General features: G+C 46.4%; 1 protein-coding gene across 16 annotated transcripts in view; it reads right to left on the bottom strand.

Annotated features, from left to right (window-relative positions):
- LOC106652724 (plasma membrane calcium-transporting ATPase 3) overlaps positions 1-18,623 on the bottom strand; it is a 149,681-nt gene that overhangs the window by 45,235 nt on the left and 85,823 nt on the right. For 7 of the 16 annotated variants that reach the window (XR_001339386.2, XM_014371852.2, XM_014371851.2 and 4 more), the window contains exons 1-2: positions 11,509-12,744; positions 10,649-11,309 (exon numbers count right to left, since the gene is read on the bottom strand). The exons of 1 other annotated variant lie outside the window; for it this stretch is intronic. The gene's annotated coding sequence lies outside the window, so the exon portion shown is untranslated. Of the gene's footprint in view, positions 1-10,648; positions 11,343-11,508; positions 12,746-14,711; positions 14,754-14,786; positions 14,877-18,623 lie in introns of those variants that run through there. 8 more of the 16 variants (XR_001339384.2, XM_014371853.2, XM_023458341.1 and 5 more) reach the window with 7 other exon arrangements.

Raw genomic sequence — 18,623 nt, forward strand, 5'->3', positions numbered from 1 at the left:
TAGGCTCGGCGCAAAAAAAAAAATTTGTCATTTATCTTGGCTCCTCTCTCGCTCGCTCGCTCGCTGGCCTTCTCGCTGGCAGGAGCAAGAGAGAGAGAGATGCCCGTGAACGTGTAGACGCAGATAAGGCCAATATCAATTACTCCCGAGTTCGGCTATTTTTTGCCGAACAGGGACCTGAATGAAAACACATAAACCCAAGGAATGTATATCAATAGTAATAATAAATCGAGCTGCGAGGCGATGCTCGAGTGCCGCGAGACTATAGGCACGAATTGATCGATACGACGTGTGAGACGTGTGCCCTATACCGACCGGTCTGTGTGTGTGTCTGTGAAAAACAGCTGAGTCCGAAGCCTGTAGTATATAACGCATGAATAAATCAACTGACCGATAAGCTCGCGGGTAACTTATTGTAAATATATCGACCTTATTGCATGCACTTCCTCGAGAATATTTTCGGACGCTCGTAGTGTCGAGCGCGCCCGAGTGCAATGATAAAACAAAAAAATCAACGCGTGTTAGTCCGCGCGATTACATCCACCTCTGAACGTCACGAGAGCAACGATTTTTTTCCCTCCTTTCATTCCTTTTTCTTCTGATTTTTTTTTGTTGCAATGAAATCGCGCGTGATCGTTAGAAGAGATAAAATCCGGATTTATCGTCGCTTTGGAGCTAAAAAAAAAAAAAAACAGAAAAAATGCTAATTAATTCTAAAAGCGCGTATAAATTTATTACACACGTGTATTATATGTACATCGCCCGCAGGGAAAAAGAAGTATAAAGAGCGGCGGTGGCGGCGGCGGCGCAAAATGAGCCCGAGAAAGAGGCGAAAAAAAAAAAATAATCATCGCGCGAAACTAGTAATAGGCTATTTCTACGTTGTGTAGATTTTTAATTAAATCGTGACGTCAATACCTTCTTTTTTCGAAAGAAAAACACGCACGTGCGCCGCGTTTATATATATACGTGTGTGCGTGTATATAATGTGTCAGTGTGACGTCTATTAAATGCCATACACCTCCGGCTAATACTCTCACCTAGATATATCTTCGAGTCGGCCGAGTTAATTCTTTTTTTTTCTTCTTTCTCTCTCTTACACACGTATAACACACATGAACGCGCGCCCACCCACGCACACGTTTATGTATATCGACGCTGTTAAGGAAGAGTAGCACGTTTCTATACATTTTTAAATGTAAACGTGCTAGTCTTCCTTAACAGCGTCGATATTATACGTGATTGGATCGGCTGTACTACTAATTGCTCGGCGCCAACCCGGTGTACCGGCTTTACTTTATATACATACAAAAATCGCTACACGGCCGATAATATATTTTATAACGAGGCTCGTTCTCTCTCTCTCTATTCTTTTCGTTATATATATATATCAGGAGAACGCGTAAGTGTGTACGCGCGCGCAGATATGAATCATATCGTAAAAGCCGTGCTCGTCGAGCTAGCATTATCTGCTGTAGCACCTATCGCTCGTTACAAAACGCAGCGATAAGTGCAGGCATTGACGTAGTTTTCGTTGCAATTTACGATTACATTTAAGCTCTTAATTTGTTCGGATCTTTTTTTTTTTTCGTAGACTCATATCCTCCTCCGTTTCTATCGTCATCGAGTGTGATTTCATTTATAAATGTATCGATGTACGCACGAGAGACACCGGATCATCGTCGTCGGTATGCTCGTCGGTGTGCATGGGAACGATTCATTATAATGGCATATACGATGCGAAAGAGACGCGCGTGCGTTTGTATGATGATGACGGGGGGGCCGCCACGCCTTTCATTCTCTCTATCGCGTGTGTGCGCACACACGTTTCTAGCATCATGAGAACCCGAGGAGAGCATCGAGATAGATAGATAGATAGATAGATAGACAAAAAGAAAAAAAGGAAAAAGTAATCCGTGACGTAAATTGCGTGGACAACGAGAAAAAGAAAAGGAGAGAAAAGAAAAGCCTCACTTATACGTGCATGTGTATACAGTGAGTATGGAATAGTCTTACACACACACACACTCGAGTAACGAGAGCGCGCGAATATATACATGTGTACGCGAGCGGATCGAAAGTAGAACGAGGTGAGCGTTGGCTCTATGCTAAGACTGTGTCGTATACGTATACGTATGCGCGTGTGCGTGTATACGTGTGTATCTGATGTATCTAATAAGCCGGCACACGCATGCTTATACGGTTTATACATATAATAAAAAGAAAAAAGGGAAAAAACTATAAAAGCTAACGTTCGACACTCCACTTTTTTTTTACAACGCGAAAGATAACGATACGATGAAAACTATTTATTTTTCAGTGGGGGATAGAGAGAGAGAGAGAGAGAGAGGGGGGGAGGAGAAAGAAAAAATGACTTTAGGGTAGCCGCGTGCATCGCCTAAAATGCACCCAAATATTATACGTACGACTTTCGAATTAGGCGTATGCAAGCGCCTAGATCGTGCAGGGGCATTATCGGAACGATGCGTCGTCGTCGAACAGCAGCAGCAGTCGAGTCGTTATCTACGATAAGAGATCTTTAAGTGCCTGCGACACTCGTCGTCGTAAAGCCGATGCGCGCGCCCGATGCGTGTTCCATTAAATGCGATATATTTTCTTTTTATAAATCACACACACACTTATACGTGAGACAAGAGCCTGTATAGCACAGGCCGGGAATATACATCGGCTTTAATAGTTCTCCCCGCGCGCGGTGCGGCAATGACGTCAATGACGATCGCGCTCCGCGCGCGAATCTTTTTATCTTTATAGAATTGTTTCTTTAATATCAATTACTCGCGAGCATGCCGAGAGAGTGAGTGCGCGAGAGAGATAGGGAGAGAGAACGCGATGCGTGAATGGAAAAAAAATAGAGAGAGAGAGAGAAAAGAATTTATCCGGAGCAATTTTCGTTATACGAGCTGTGCGTGTCGATCGTTCGGCAGCGAAAATCAATCTGAAAATTCGAGCTTCGGTCGCTGTACAATTTTACGTATATATAGTAAGGTACGTCCGAGCTGCGAGCGAGAGAAATATGTGTATGAATGGACCGCGACGTGTACGCGCGCGAATTGATTTATTGGCTGTATGGCGTCGAGGTGTGTGTGTGTCGTACCGCATGGCAAATTATTCGCGATATTGCGCGTGAAAACTAAGTTGCAGAATTGAGCGTGGCTAGAGCGAGATAGACATTGCCCGTGTCCGATGCGGGGTGTGGTCGGATGGTATACGGTATTCGTCTAGGCAGAAAAACTAATCGATAATTTCGACGAAAAATATGCGGTAATTCACGTGTACACGATACGCAGAAGAAAAATAATAATGATTATAAACGAGACGAAGAAATGACCGAGAATTCAGCGCAAAGCCAAAAGGTTCGGATTCGGTACATAAGATAACCATTACATTGTCGAATTTAATTGTTTTCGCGAAATTTACCTTGAACGTGTCACTACTGGCGCGCTCGAGACGGGCGCGCGCGCGTCACCTTTTATAATATATTATAGCATATATACATACAACGTATATAACGGCGGCTCACAAAGCTCGCCACAAAGCCTCCGCGGAATCTGAATAATTTCGCAACCGCGCCGTATCATTGCTCGATTCTCGCCGAGCGAACCGAGCGATGGACGAAAAAGAAGAGAAAAAAAAATTCATAACGATAACGTACAACGAAGATCGAATTTTGAAGCAAGGCTATATAATAGGCTCGTTCGCTCGTTCGGTCGCGATCGCTGTGTGTGTGTGTGTGTACATTACAAATGAGAAAAGCTCTCGCGCGGCGCTTAATAATTCCGAGAGTTAACTCAGCAGTTTTGCGTGACGCACACGCTCGTTCCTTATACAACCCTTCAAAGGCAACGAAGAAAAAAAAGCAAGAGGATCTTTCCTTTCTTTCTTTTTTTTTTGGTCTCCATTTTCCATCGATCGATTCTCAAATTTATAATCAGCCTCCCCCTCGTTATTTAAACGTGCGCGGGGGCTTATTCATCGAGAGACGAACTAGCTCGTTTCATAATCAAAGCTTCGATTCGCGGTCGCAATTAAAACCTCCTTCAAACGATCGACGACAAAAGGGGGATGAGCTCCGAGCTCGAGCGACGACGACGAGCGCGAAGGCAAAGTCACGTCTCGGTCTTAGAGAGAGAGAGTCGCGTGCGTGCGCGAGCTTTTGTGCGTCGCGCGAGCTCGAAAAGCTGCGTGCGGCTGCATCAATACCGTGGCATGCATGTTACTATCCTATATACGCGCTACCTCATTTGCAGCTCGCGAGTAAATACGCGCGCTAGAGAGCTTAATTAACAAAGACGCGTACACGCGCGCGCATAGAGCTTACACATGGCTGCAGTGCAAAGTTTCCTTCGAATACGTCTCTCTCTCTCTCTTGTCACTCGCTTACTTCTTGATTCTCGAGCTCTCTCTCTCACTATCTATCTGTCTCTTCCCTCCCGCAGCTCGTTCATTAACGTTGTTGCACGCGAATATGCGCGCCCGTACGCGGAGCACTCGAAACTCGAGTTTCCAGTTGTGAGTCACGACGAGTGTGTACGCCAATTCACCAGCAACAACGACAAAAAAAAAACAAAAAAAAAAACTTGTCCATCAAAAATCCGAAACTCGTTTCGATCTTTCGTTACGATATGATATATATCATTGGCTACGAATCGTTCCGCGTATAAATATTTCTGTTTCTTTTTTTTTTGCTTTACATTTTATACGCGCTAGCGTATATATGAGAGCGCCGGTGCAGAGCGCCCGAGCCATTCCGCTTTTCTGTGTATGCGCGAGTGTGTGTGTGTGTGCATGTTGTAATATATGGAAGAAACAGACCGTGAAAAGAGGCCGTTTCGTGTCGCATATATACCTGTATAGATTTTCAGGATGAACGGTTTGATTGGCGTAAACTTGTCTCGTGTATGTGTGTCTGTGTGCAGTGTACGTATACACGCTCTCGTTGCCTCGAATCCATTTTATGTTCTAGCACTGGCACACTCTTATACACACACACTCGCAAATCTATACGATATCTAATATGTAATACATTTTCTCTCTCTCTCTTCTCTCCTGCGGAAAAAAAATCTCAATTTCCTCTCTTGTCGAAGTAAGTTATACATCTAGACGAAAAGTGGTTAGGCGAACGTATATATATATACGGTACGTCTCGATCCGATCGATGTCTCGGCGAAACGTCGCATCGATCGGATCTCGAGAAAGCTCGCGTGCCTCGACCTTGTATGTACCTATATGTGCCTCCACTGCTGTCTTTCACTTTTGTCAGTAGCAGCAGCCGCGCATAAAGTCAATGACGACGACGGAGACGAACGTCGATGATCCGCAGCCGCCGATGATGCGTTCATTTATTTATTTACACGCATTATTTATTTATCTGTTTATTTTCATGTTTTTTTTTTTCGTCATCATCGACACGAGCTAACGACGCGACGATAATAATAGTAATCTCTCGCGTTCGAACAGACACACACAGACCGACATATACTCTACACAGCAGCATGCGGTGCGATGCGATGTACTATGCGCGGCGGCACATAGCCATGTATCATAATACGGCGATCGCTATCTCAGGTTCAGGGCTGTGTAATGAATATTACACAGAGTCGTCGATCGATTGCTCACCTCGGTACGTTCGAGTATATAATTCTATATATACACGCACACACATGGGTAAAAGTCTATAAGATCGCACTTATGTTGCACCTAGTGGCACGGCAAAAGCATGTGTATCCGCGCGTGGAGCGCGCGCCTTTGTCGATGTGTATTTTAATTGGCTAAGGTCATCTCGTGAACGCGGCTTATATTTTTTTACAACGCGAAAATATGCCAATTTCGATGCCCGAGAATGCCGCGACAACCTTTCCTTTTACATATATATCTTTTATCATTTATTATTATTTTTTGTGCCAAATACAGGAAAGGATCGCGTCGACGTTGTACAGTGCATCGGGTTAGAAACGGTCGAAGAAAGAACGAAGGAAAATGAATAAAATAACACGAGCTCGCGGGATTTAGACTCTCTCGCTATAGAATCGAAAAGTTGATTCCGCGTAATGTACAAAACTTGGCGCATCCCGAGAATCGAGGCTTCGTTCTGGCTTAGCGCGATTAAAAACACAAACACACGACTCGATGAGGCGACACATTAAAAGTGTAACGCATTCGATATTTCAGGGAATACACACACACACGAGTCACAGTACGATATATTATTTTAATATTGTTGTGTATGCGCTAGCGAAAATCGTTATGTGCTACTGCTATTTAATGCGAAACGTATTATACGAACATGGAGGCGATACACACACAGACAGACACAGAGAGACAATGTGCCAACTTGGAAAAGTTCGCTATTCAAAAGCTCCGGAGCGTGTAGTTCGCGCGCGCGCGCGACACACGCGCGAGATATTACATTCAACCCTTTTCGAATATAAATGCAAAACTGTCACACGCGGCAGCGGCGGCCGTAAAAACCTCCCTCCCCCTTCCCTCTTACCTCTTTTGTGTTACATTGACATATTAATTCAAGTTTGATAAAGCCTAGGCTTGAGAGAGACAGAGAGAGAGAGAGAGAGAGGTAGAAAAGCTCGGGAGGATGAAGCACACATACACACACAAAAAAAAAGAATAAATAAAAGACACGTGACAGGCGCACTCGCGAAAGTTGTAACATCGGCGCGCGCGCGTGTGCGCGAGAACAATCGCAGAGCTGCGCGCGTTAATCATCGCGAGAATTCCGGAAAGCGCAGCAGCGATACACGATATCGATACAGCTGTGAAATCGTTCGAGTGACGTTTCAAGATTCGCGCAATAATCGATTTCGCGCTCACTTGTATAATCTCTCGTTGGTTTTATTGTATACATTAAAACGTTGATCGCAAAGCTCGCTGGCATGCGCGTGCCTATAGAGAGAGAGGCTCATTGCCGGATTATGCGGCGTATACGTTGCGCAAAAAGCTCTCCCTTGGCCATGTATTCGAGAAGCTGTCAAACGCCCCGAGAGATTTTATAATATGTCTCTTCTAAAAATTCACGACTAGCATGCGTGCGTGCGCGTGTGTGTGTGTGTAAATGTGCGTCGTGTGCCACCACCGCCACTAGCTCGATGCTTTGACGCAAATCTTAACCTACATAAAATAATATCGTACACGCGCGAACGAGAGCGAGTTTAGTAATTTTACGATTTCTCAAAAGCTCCGCGCGACTTCGACTATACGACGACCCAAGAAGTTGCTGGTGGTGGTGGTGGTGGTTGCGGCGATGCATCGAACCGTATATATATTTTTCGTGGAGCTTTAAAAAAAAAAAGAAGAAGAAGAAGAAGAAAAAAGAATCAATCCCTTCTCTCGCTCGCTCGGCAGGGGCTTTATTATGAGCGACATGTTTCGGTCAAGTACGAAGCCCGAGCAATATCAAGTTCGCGTATGCGCCAGCAGAGGTAGAGTACGCTACTCGCGCACAGAGAGCGCCGCTGTCTAGGATAAAGGAGTTTCATACATTAATATAATTCAACATAGTTCATTCGTTGATGTTTTGTAACAATCGTCTACGAGGTATACGCACACATACGTACAAACAATCGTTTTCTCGAGCTAACCAATGCGTCGACTTGTGGCCCATTTCCTTCTCACTTTCTTTTTTCCCCCCTACACGTTCGCAGCTCGAAGGAGGGAAAAAAAACGCGTGACGTCAATTTACTATTTTTGAGCCGTGTGATTATCGTGTAATATGTACCGAGCGCGCGACGTCGCCTCGAGTCTCGAGTCACTACTCCGCGAGCGTTGCAATGTGCATGAAAAAAAAAAAAGAAAAAAAAAAGAAATCGATAAGTTTAATGGTCGGTAATGTTGACCGAATGATTCCAATTATCGTACTACACCACCGCTGCTCGTGCTTTTCTTTCTTTCTTTCTTTTTTTTTCACCCGAGTGGAGTTATTCGCATTTCAAAGAGCCTAGCACGGCTCTCGCTCGATAAAGCTCATCCGCGAGTCCGCTCGCTCGCGGTTAATAGAAAATAGGGAAACGCAGCACACGTATAGCAGCAGCAGCAGCAGCAGCAGCAGCACTACTATTTTGCCTACTATTTACAGCGAGTTAAGCCAAGATCATATATTTTCCCGCTATGTATAAGAGAGAGAGAGAGAGAGAGAAAGCCACGAGCTCGCGCGCGTGTGTATATAAATTTCGTCGACGAAAAGAGAGCCTAGCGTTCCCGAAATAATACACAGAGCGGCTGGAGGACGCGAGGCAGCGACTCTACTATACTATTGCTGCTGCTGCTGCTGTGAAGTTGCTCTCAATAAGCTCTAAAGTACGCGCGTGTGTATGTATGTATGTGTGTGAGCGAGCGTGCGAGCGTAAGCTCAATGCAAAGAAGAAGAAGAAGAAGAAGAAGAAGCAACGGCGGCAACGGCGTCAGTAGTAGTTGTAGTAGTAGTAGTAGCAGAGACGCCCTTCTATATAACTACCCAAAGCTCGACGACGTTACATAAGCGTAAAAGCTGCACGATGTGGAAGGGGGGGGGGCACAGGGGAGGAGGGGGGTTGTGAAGAGAGAGAAAGAGGAGGGAGGAAGAGGTCGAGGCCCGATGATCGTGATGAGGCGTATGCGGTTTTCTCTTTCTCTCTCTCTCTTCTTCTCTTTCAGTGTTAGCGACTTTTCTGAATGGGATGGTCTATTATAAGGGCACGTATGTGGCTGTGAGCTTCAGCAGCAGCAGCAACATCGACGCACGTGGGTGACTCTCCTACGTCTCTCTCGCTCGATCGTTTCTTTTGCGCCTCGAAGCAGCGCTCGCGCGCGTACAAAAGTTTTCGACGATATCCGACGCGAATCCCCATTGATTTCCTTCGATTTCATAGCTGAATCGTTTTCGCCAGCGAAATCGTTGCCGTTCGCGAGCTCGAATACATTCGTTCGAAGCTTCCTCTCATTGAGAAGTCCATCGAGCTTGCAAGCTCGTGTCGATATGCCTCGCGCGATCGAAGCTCGAGACACGCGCGCGCGTTCGTCGTATTTTTGGAGCGATTCGATTCCGAAGAGAACGAGAAAGGGAATTCGTATACAGACTCGCGGCGCGTATAAGCTCGAGAGTCGCGCTCGATCGTGTCCCCCGGCATGTATAGCGAGCTTATAAAGCGCAGCCAGATTATACGCATACACATGCAAGCGGGAATATCGGTGTTGCCCGACGATACATTGCGTATTGCTCCCCTGAGTCGAGAAAAGAAGACGACGACGACGACGATTTGGTCACTCACGTTGGGTGCTTTTCTCGGGGCTCGTGACTAGTCAAGGCCTGCCAATTCTCTGTTGCCACTAGCGCTCGCGCGCCGATCTCTACCTGAGTCTGTGTGTGCGCGCGCGTGTGTGTGTGTGTCTAAATGTCTGCGCGTATATAAAACAGAACAGCAATAGCAAAGAGCGAGACGAGGCTGTCTCGTGTAAATCGCTTTTGCAGAGAATCAAAGAAAATAAGAAGAAAAAAAAATGAGAAAAAATAAAAAATTAGTCCAATAATTCGTGCGCGTATGCTGCTGCTGCTGCTGCTGCTGCTGCTGACAGCGTCTCTCGCAATGACCATTATATACGCGATACCGAGGAAAAGTCCAATTGTAATTTTCCCCCAATTGTACAGCTCGACTCGTGCTGAAAACTCGTTTGTGTGTGTGTGTGTGTGTATTGCTATCGCGCGGCAGCGGCCTCCGCAAGCTCTGCGCAGCAACCGTACACCAATTGTACATTATACACGCGTCAAACGTGTCAGTACACACGACCCAACGTTACAAAGCTCTCGAGGCATGAATGAAGAAACAAAAAAAAAAAGATTTCAGTAGAGCCGAGTAAAAAAGAAAGGAGTCGTTTTTTTCCGCGACTTTATATTCGCAGTCTCGAGCGTGCGCGCGTACCCGGTGGTCTCTCTCTATCGAAGCAGACTCTTACATTACGTACGAGCGTCGCATGCTGCACAAACACACAGCCCTTGCGTAGGGTATACACAAGCGCGCTCGCACACTCGCAGTACATCAGCAGACAGATAGAGAGAGAGAACGAGACTCGCACGCACATATTCGCAAGCTCGCGCTCGCTCGCTCTCTCTCTCTCTCTCTGGTTAGCTCGAGTACGAATCGATAAAACCGCACACTCGTGCTGTGTCTTTCTCGATCGCGCGCACGGCTACAGTCAGGCACACACTCGCACACACACACACACACAAACGCGTCTCGGTGTATCTCTATTTCTACTCCGTGTACGCGTGTCCGTGGGTGTATCGAATGTTCACGTTGAAATAACCGCACGAATATCTAGCGTGATAATTCTTGCCTCGTTGTCGTAGTTTTTTTTCTTTCGTCTCTCCTCCTCGGTAGTACACCGCAACCTATCTCCGTACACGGCTATATAACCTATAACCCTGTACCATTGCGCGCGCGCGAAGGAACGAGCGTGTGCTTGCACGGTATACCCGACTCGACTTCTCCACAAGTTATATCTCCGTGTAGGATATGTATCGCGTGTGTGCGACTGTAACGAGGCGCGCACTGCAAGCACGACGACGACGCGAGTAAAAAAAGAGGAGCGGAACACAGAGAGAGAAAAAAAAAAGAAAAGAAATGCCGTGTTGGCAACTAACTAAGCGAGCTTGCAGCAACGAGGTAGAACGGTTGTTGCTGCTGCGACTACTGGCGCGAATAGAGCTGTTGATAATGTTGTTGTTGCTGCTGTTGCTGTCGATGATGATGGAAAACGATCCAGTCGTCGTCACATGAGACTCGCACTATCGAGCCTCTGCGCGGGCACGATCGGAGGTTCCATCGTCGATTTTTTTTGTCGTCTCGCACTTTACTTAATTTTTTTTTTTTTTTTTTTCGTTATCGTCGTCTCGAGCTTTTATACCATGCGTAGTATATTGCTCTCGCACCACTGCGTGTATCTGATAATACAACCCCCGAGAGAGACGACGGCACTTGTCAATAAAACTTGACGACGCACTTTTTTTCAGTTGCTGTTGTTGTTGCTGCTGCTGTCGTCGTCACGCAGTCGTTGTTGAGAAACGGGAACGATGTGGGGGGGACGGGCGTCGAATACTTTTTTTTTTGCACCAGATTCTGCTGTCACCAGAAAAAAAAAAATCGAAGCACAAGTTAGTAATCGAAGCACCACTATACGTGTAATTTTTTTTTTTTTATTATTTCAGCCGGGAATATCTCCGCTCTCTCTCTCGCACAACGGCCTCGGGCGCGCACACAGCACACGGCAGCACACCGATGTCGTTTGTCGTCTGCTAATCCTGCCTGTGTATCATAACGTGCACGATAACACTGGGGCCCATGTATTAGTGTGTATGTGTGTGTGTGTGTGTGTGTGTGGGGGGGGGGGGGGGGGGGNGGGGGGGGGGGGGGGGTGAATGTGTGTACGATATATATGTCAGTGTGATCACTGGTTCTATGCGTGAACGTGTGTGTGCATAAATATATATATTTATATACACACACGAGCTTGCAAGCACAGTCGCACGCGCGCACTCTCACTCGGTCGGTCGGTCGGTCGGTCGCGACGTTGAGACACACACGGCAGCTGCACGTATACACAGAGCTAGCTAGCTAGAGCAGAGCTGGCTCTCTTCGCGGGGGCTCTCTCCTCTTCTCTCGTCTCTGTGCTATATGTGAACGAGACTGCGTCGTCGATTCTGGCGAGCCTAGAGAGAGAGAGAGCGAGAGCACAGCGGTAAAAGCACACACAGAGACACATACACACACACGCGCGAGGGAGAGAACGAGCTAGAGGGAGACAGAGAGCGTATGACGGCTGCGGCGGCGGCTACTCTCTCTGACTGTGTAGCGGGGCGGCAGCGACGGTTGCGGCGGCGGTTAACGCAGCAGAGAATATCTCTCGTATATATAGACTGACATACACATACACAAACATACAGTAACGGAGGTAGCAGCAGGCGAGCGACGAGCGAACGAGGGAGCAAGAGAGAGAGAGAGAGAGCAAAACGAAAATCGCTTTGCCTCGTTGCTATAAATAAGTTGCCTTCTTCTTTTAATTCTTCTCGCCTCGTCGTCGTCTTCTGCTATACTAAACGCAGCTCTCGATGTCTGCCGCCGTTGCTGCTGCTGCTGCTGCTTTTTATTCTCTGCCGTAAAGCTCTGCGCCGAGCTGCCTCTTAACGGCGTGAGAGGCAGTCGGTCGTCGCTGCGACTGTCCACGAGCACGTCGGCGACGAGGAACACGTCTCTCGCTCTCTTATGTCAACGTTTTTATAACTGATGTCACCTTTGCCTCGGCACATGACATCGACTCCGATACGTCATTCTTCTTCAACGGTGTGCGTTGTGTCCAAACTGGTTTTTTTCCCTCTTCTTCTTCTTCTTCTTCTTTCTTTTCGTTATTATATCATGATCGGTTTTTATTCGACAGAAGCCTCGCAGCAGCAGCAGCAGTAGCATAACATGCGCATATCACATTCACACACGCACAAGGTGGAAATATTTCGAAGCACCGCATTCGTAATAAGGGCAAAGCGAAAGAGAGACGAACCAAGATTTTTGACATTTATGTATCACCTGTTTTTCCCTCGACTTTTACAACGGCACGCGTGCGCGACTGAATTTATCATTTACGACCAGCCCTAATGATTATACTCGGGAGGGTGATTATGTTGGCGCGCATTGAAAAAAGAAAAACGTATACAGATATAGATACGTAATTAAATAAAAGCTCCGCGGAAAGCGCAAAATATATAATATAAAAGCTCTCGGGCGCGCGCGCGCGTCGACGCTCGCGAGACATTCATCAAGAGCGAGCGAGCGAGAGAGAGGTCGTACAAGAGCGTGAATGATCGCATCGACTTTGTAAGTAGAGCGCAAGAAGAAGCTGTGCAGAGAGAGAGCGCGCGGATTCTCTCTCTCTCCCTCTCGTACCCCAGTGGACTGCTAACTTATAATACAGCAGCAGCAGCAGTGGCTGTACGGCATAGATACAGTCCTCCGCGCTGCTGCTATATAATATAGCGATTACCAAGTGAAGAATCCTAAGGCTTGGTCAGACGCGTCGCACACATAAAAGCTCGTATGCACACACACACACACACGAAAAGAAAAGCTTGCAGCATCGAGTATATAATAGCGCGTATACATATATCGTGGCAGAGGGAGCACTAGTGTGCTTGCGTATGTCTGACCGTCCCTGTGTGTCTGTGTATGTCTTGGTGTGTATAGATATGTACGTGAATGTACGTACGTGTGCGTGTGTGTGTGTGTGTCTTTGCGTGTGTCCTATACGTATACGTGTGTTGGTGTGGCGGTGGCAGCGCTCTCTGTTCCCCGGGACCAACTCCCCGGGGCTCAAGGTCGCTGCACACACTCTCTCGCACACACACACACACACACACACACACTCGCTAACACACACACGCACACGAACGCGCAGGTTACACTACACTCGTCGGTCCAATGGCATATAACGGCACACACTGGCACATATAACGCGATGTATACTGCACTGCACTGCACACATACACGTCTACACACACACCTACACACTTACGTATTTTTAATAGCTAATATATTCGCTATTATGTATTGCACGGAGGAACGACGACGGCGCGTCGTGCGCTGTGTGTTGCATATATAACTTTGAATCTCCACCACTGCTGCCGTGCTGCATTATACATATATATTTCTCCTACTTTGCCATATAATCTCTCTCTCTCTCTCTCTTTCTCTCTTGCTTTCTTACCACTCGCTACTAGTCGATCGATCATCCGCGCGCATATACACACACTCCGCGCGCTGCAAGCACACACACACACACACACACACACTCGAATATATGTATAACTGCAAGTACACGAGCGAGTGTGAGTGAGTGTGTGGTACTGCACACACACAAATACACTCACACACATAGACACACGCGTCGTACTGTATCGAGTATCCACCACACAAAACCACTCCTTTTGTGATTCGCCTTTTTCGTATATACTTTATATTCTAGCGCGAAAAATTGCATCCCCCGCAACGACGAGTGAATATTTCATACGAATCCATCGTTGTCACGTTAACGTAAGCCTGTCAAACACACATTTAGACACAGACACACACACTCGCGAGACAGAGAGACTATACTACACGCGGAGAACCCTGTGTACGTATAATGTGTTGCTGTGTGTGCTAGGGTGTGCTGGTGTGCGCGCTCAGGCCCAAAAACTATCGTTCGATTGATTTTTTTTCTCTTGCATTATGCATATATCTCCGACGCACCGACACGACGACGACGATGACGACGATGAGGACGACCGATGGTCTACAGCGAAACGACACAGCGTCGAGTTACGAGGAGAAGAAAAAAAGTGTTGCAAGCTCGCGCACGGGGGGTCGTACGAACGAACGAACGAACGAACGAACGAAAAAAAGGAGAAAAAAGAAAACTATCGATAAATCGGAGAATACATTTTCGGAGCACGTATATATGATGTGTGTATCGAGCGCGCGATGGGCAGCAGCGGCGACGGCGGCAACGGCAACGGCTACGACGTCGATCACACTGCAGCCGAGCAAATATTAAATACACACACACACGCACACAGCGAGAGATAATGAATGATACGTAGCATGTAACTTGCGCATATATATATCGATGTATTATATATGCACACAGATACACAAGAACACAACTCGGGTCACACGCACCTCGTTATATATTATATATATATGAATTGCGAGTTTTATACTGTATATATATATCAGCTGTATTATTATTATTACTATTTTATATATGTATCCGTGCTATATATATATATATATGTGTGTATATTCGCACACGACGGCTCAGCCTCGCCAGTACTCAGGCCGTCGTACAACTGGCTATATTTCGCTCTTATTGCTGCACACCTACCTACTACCTCTCTCTCTCTCTCTTCGACGCGCATCATATACAGTTATAGCGTACACGGGCTCGTGCGCGACTCCGCTGCATATACACACACATTATATATACGGAGAGGTTGTGCGAGAGAGCGAGAAAGCCCGATATTGCCAACGCCGCCGCCGCCGCCGTCGCCGCCGCTGCTTCTGCTGCTGCGCGAGAAAAAGCAGTAGCGGAGCCGAGTGCGCTGTGTGTGCTCCGCCGTCCCCTCCCTATTTTATACGGCCGAGATATATCTATATAGATGTGGAAGTGCTGCTGCTGCTGCTGCTGTACTCTCGGGTTGAGCCGATGGTGTGTTATACGCATGCGCGGGCGTATTCGACGTACACTGGTACGTCGACCGTAGTCGACGATTTTTACCCGAACGCACGCACACACACACATACACTTACAGGAGGTAGGACCGACTATATGGGTTGGTAGTGCGTTCGGCTGCGCAAAGCGAGTGATGTATTCTCGGGTTATATATCCCTCAGACACGATGACACGTGGGACGTGGTATGTAGGCACGCACACACATAGACATTTACTCGAATGCGTGCGTATACGAGTATGTGTGTATTATACATACCCTAGGTCTGGCTGCACTCGGTCCAACGAGAATCACGTGCACACATGCAAACACATACGTATACACAGCAGCAGCAGCAGCAGCAGGAGAAGATCGAGTACACGAGAGTCGTACAGAGCGCATATTTGCGTGTTTGCGCGAGCCCCCAGAGTTTGATTAATTCTCCTCCCTATTTTTTTCCTTTTTTCTTTTCTTTTTTTTTTTTTTTGGAATAGCTTTGTGTACCACGTAAGAGAGAGAGAAAGAGTCGAGCTTTGTAGGTGTTATATATATATCCTGCAAGCTCGCACACAATTGAGCGGACGCCGCCGCCGCCGCCACCGACGCTGCTGCTGCTGCTATGCGCGCAGGCGAGCGTGTAGTTTTACCACTCGAGAGATCTATCCGAGTCGAGCTGCGAGCTGAGAGACTATATACGGTCTAGGAGCTAGAGAGTTATTTGTTTTGAAAAAAAAAGTTTAAAAGGCCGGAGAGACAGAGAGAATTCGGGTCACTCGTACTTGAACTTGATTATATCGTGTGTGCACTCAAATCTGAGCCTCTCCGTGGTATACGTATATATACTATACATTATATCGTGTATATGTATGTGTGTCACCTCACATACTCTACTCACACACACACACACAATCGAGAGGCAGCAGCAATTGACCTTGATAAAACTTTGACGTACATAATACACATAATCAGTACTCAAGATGCGTCATTTGAACTATAAAGCTGGCTGCCTATGATTTATTGTTCGGCGGCTAATTGGCCGTTATCGTGTCGCTGGCGCGCGCTTATATACATACCTACATATATATATAGACACGATATATGTATACGTAAACAGGCGCGCGACACGGCTCACGACTCCCTGAGACTCGGAGAGAGAGAGAGAGAGAGAGAAAAGCAGGTATGACTTTTAAATCCAGTCGACAAATATACGTGCGCGCCACACGAGGGCATACACACATATATAGAGTGCAATTTATGCACAACAGCAGCAAGTTCGCGCTCGAAATGCGTAATGACTCGCGAGAGAGAAAGAGAGAAGAGGTAAAGCAATAATGCCACTTTTGCCGCCCACCCCCTGTACCCTATATATTCCCTACCCTCTCCCCATATAAACATTATGTAAGCTTGTTTCAACAAGCTTTGCAACCAAATGAATATTCCATGTACCACGCTCACATACACAAACACGTACACACAGACACACAAACACAAAGATATATAATATATATCTGGATACGTGTGTATACGCGGGTCGTACGTATATCAGCGTGTGGCGCGTCTGACCATATCTAGTGATCCGCTACTTAACTCGCTAAACGATGATATATAGACTGCATTAAATCTCGTACGCACGTATATATCTCGCGTATACATCGCCTCGATATACAATATTATAATAATCGTTCGTCGCTCGGCAAGAGAGAGATCACACACACACACGAGAGGGGGGTGAAAAGATATTCAGCTTGCGCTTTTTTGCGCGATACCATATATAATATATAGGATAACAATCCTATACCAGCTATTACGGCCCTATTGTGTATGTAAATGTATAAGCGCATCGGATCAATCGCGTTGTATATTCCACGCCCACCCGCTGCCGCCGCCGCCGCACAAGCTTATAGATGCAAAAATGCAAAAAAAAAAAAAAGAGAGAGAGAGAAAAGTGATGAAAACGCCGTGGCGTACGCATCCATATCCAACGCTGAACGATATTCTTCGTCAGAAAAAAAAAAAAGAAAAACCTTTGAATCGCTGCCGCCGCCTCGCTTTTGTTGCCGGGCGAGCAATATATACTCCGTACGCTACTTTCTCGACGAAAAGATATTCGCGTATGATATTACGCGCGCGAGCTTTCGCGCCCGGTTACGTAGAGCTTTTTTCGTATACGATATAAATAATATATCTCGTTTTCAAATCGCGTCGATATACACACGCGGGTAAAATGAATTCGAGCGCCAGAAAAATTACAGATATAATAAAAAATAAAGAAAGGGGGCGGAGGCAAAAAAAAAATAAATAAATACAGCGGCATCGAAGGTGGTAATTTTCGTCGAGCTATAAAATTCATTATACCGCGCAGGATCGTTACGTAATGGAGCAAAAAATAATAATAATAATAATAATAATAATAAAAGCGTCCACACTCGCATGCACACACACGCTATACACCCGTTTACGTTATCTGGGACGCAATTGCTTTTTTTCTCTCTCGCTAGCTCTGTTTTTCTTTATTCCCACCCACGGCACGCACAGCCTTTTCATCAACTTAATTAAAAAATAATAACTATTCTAATCCCTTAATGTAACTAGTCGATCTCGAAGTCGTGCGCGTATGTGTGCAGCAGCGCTCGACGAAAAAATTAATAATACGATTCGAATTTTATTCAACGACGAACGATACAGCCTGCGAAACATGTGTCCCAGAGCACGTGTGCCACACATGACGATTTTTTTCCCCCCGATAAATATGTTCATCATTCAAGTACGCAAGCGTCTCGAATCTCGTCGACTACGACGACGACGACGACCCCCCGCGCGCGCGAGCACTTTCAATCGATACAGGGACAAAGAGAGAGAGAGAGAGAGAGCGAGGAGACATCGATTAAAATTCGACACGGCCATTACGGGTGAGTAACGAAGTATGTACAGCTTGCTCGACGAGCAGAGACAGGAGTAATGAAGAGAAGAGAGAGAGGGTGTTATGGAGGAATTCTTGACGTTGACCCCATTTCGTGCGCTCGCGCTACCCCCCGAAAATCTCTCGCGTCCCCGGAAGAGAAAAATTTCAATTATGCTACGAGATGATGGGCATTTTTTCAGAATTCACCTGCTCGCGCGAAATAAACAACGCCAAGTTGCGCGCGAGAGCCTGCGAACCCGGTTAAATATTTTCCATTTTTTTTTCTTACTTTTTTTTTGCACTGCGCAACGACCCATGCACAGTCAGTTAGTCAAAGAGCGCGCGTACGACAATGTAAGTTTGTGTATATAAAATATATACATCGAGAAGAATCAAATGCCAATTTACTGCTCGCTCCGGAACGAGGCGGGGGAGGATGTATGCACTAAAGTCGAGTGCCGGAGATGGAGCCTTGCCGCT

This window comes from Trichogramma pretiosum, unplaced genomic scaffold (assembly GCF_000599845.2).
Source record: "Trichogramma pretiosum strain Unisexual culture from Peru unplaced genomic scaffold, Tpre_2.0 scaffold117, whole genome shotgun sequence".
Classification (NCBI taxonomy): domain Eukaryota; kingdom Metazoa; phylum Arthropoda; class Insecta; order Hymenoptera; family Trichogrammatidae; genus Trichogramma; species Trichogramma pretiosum.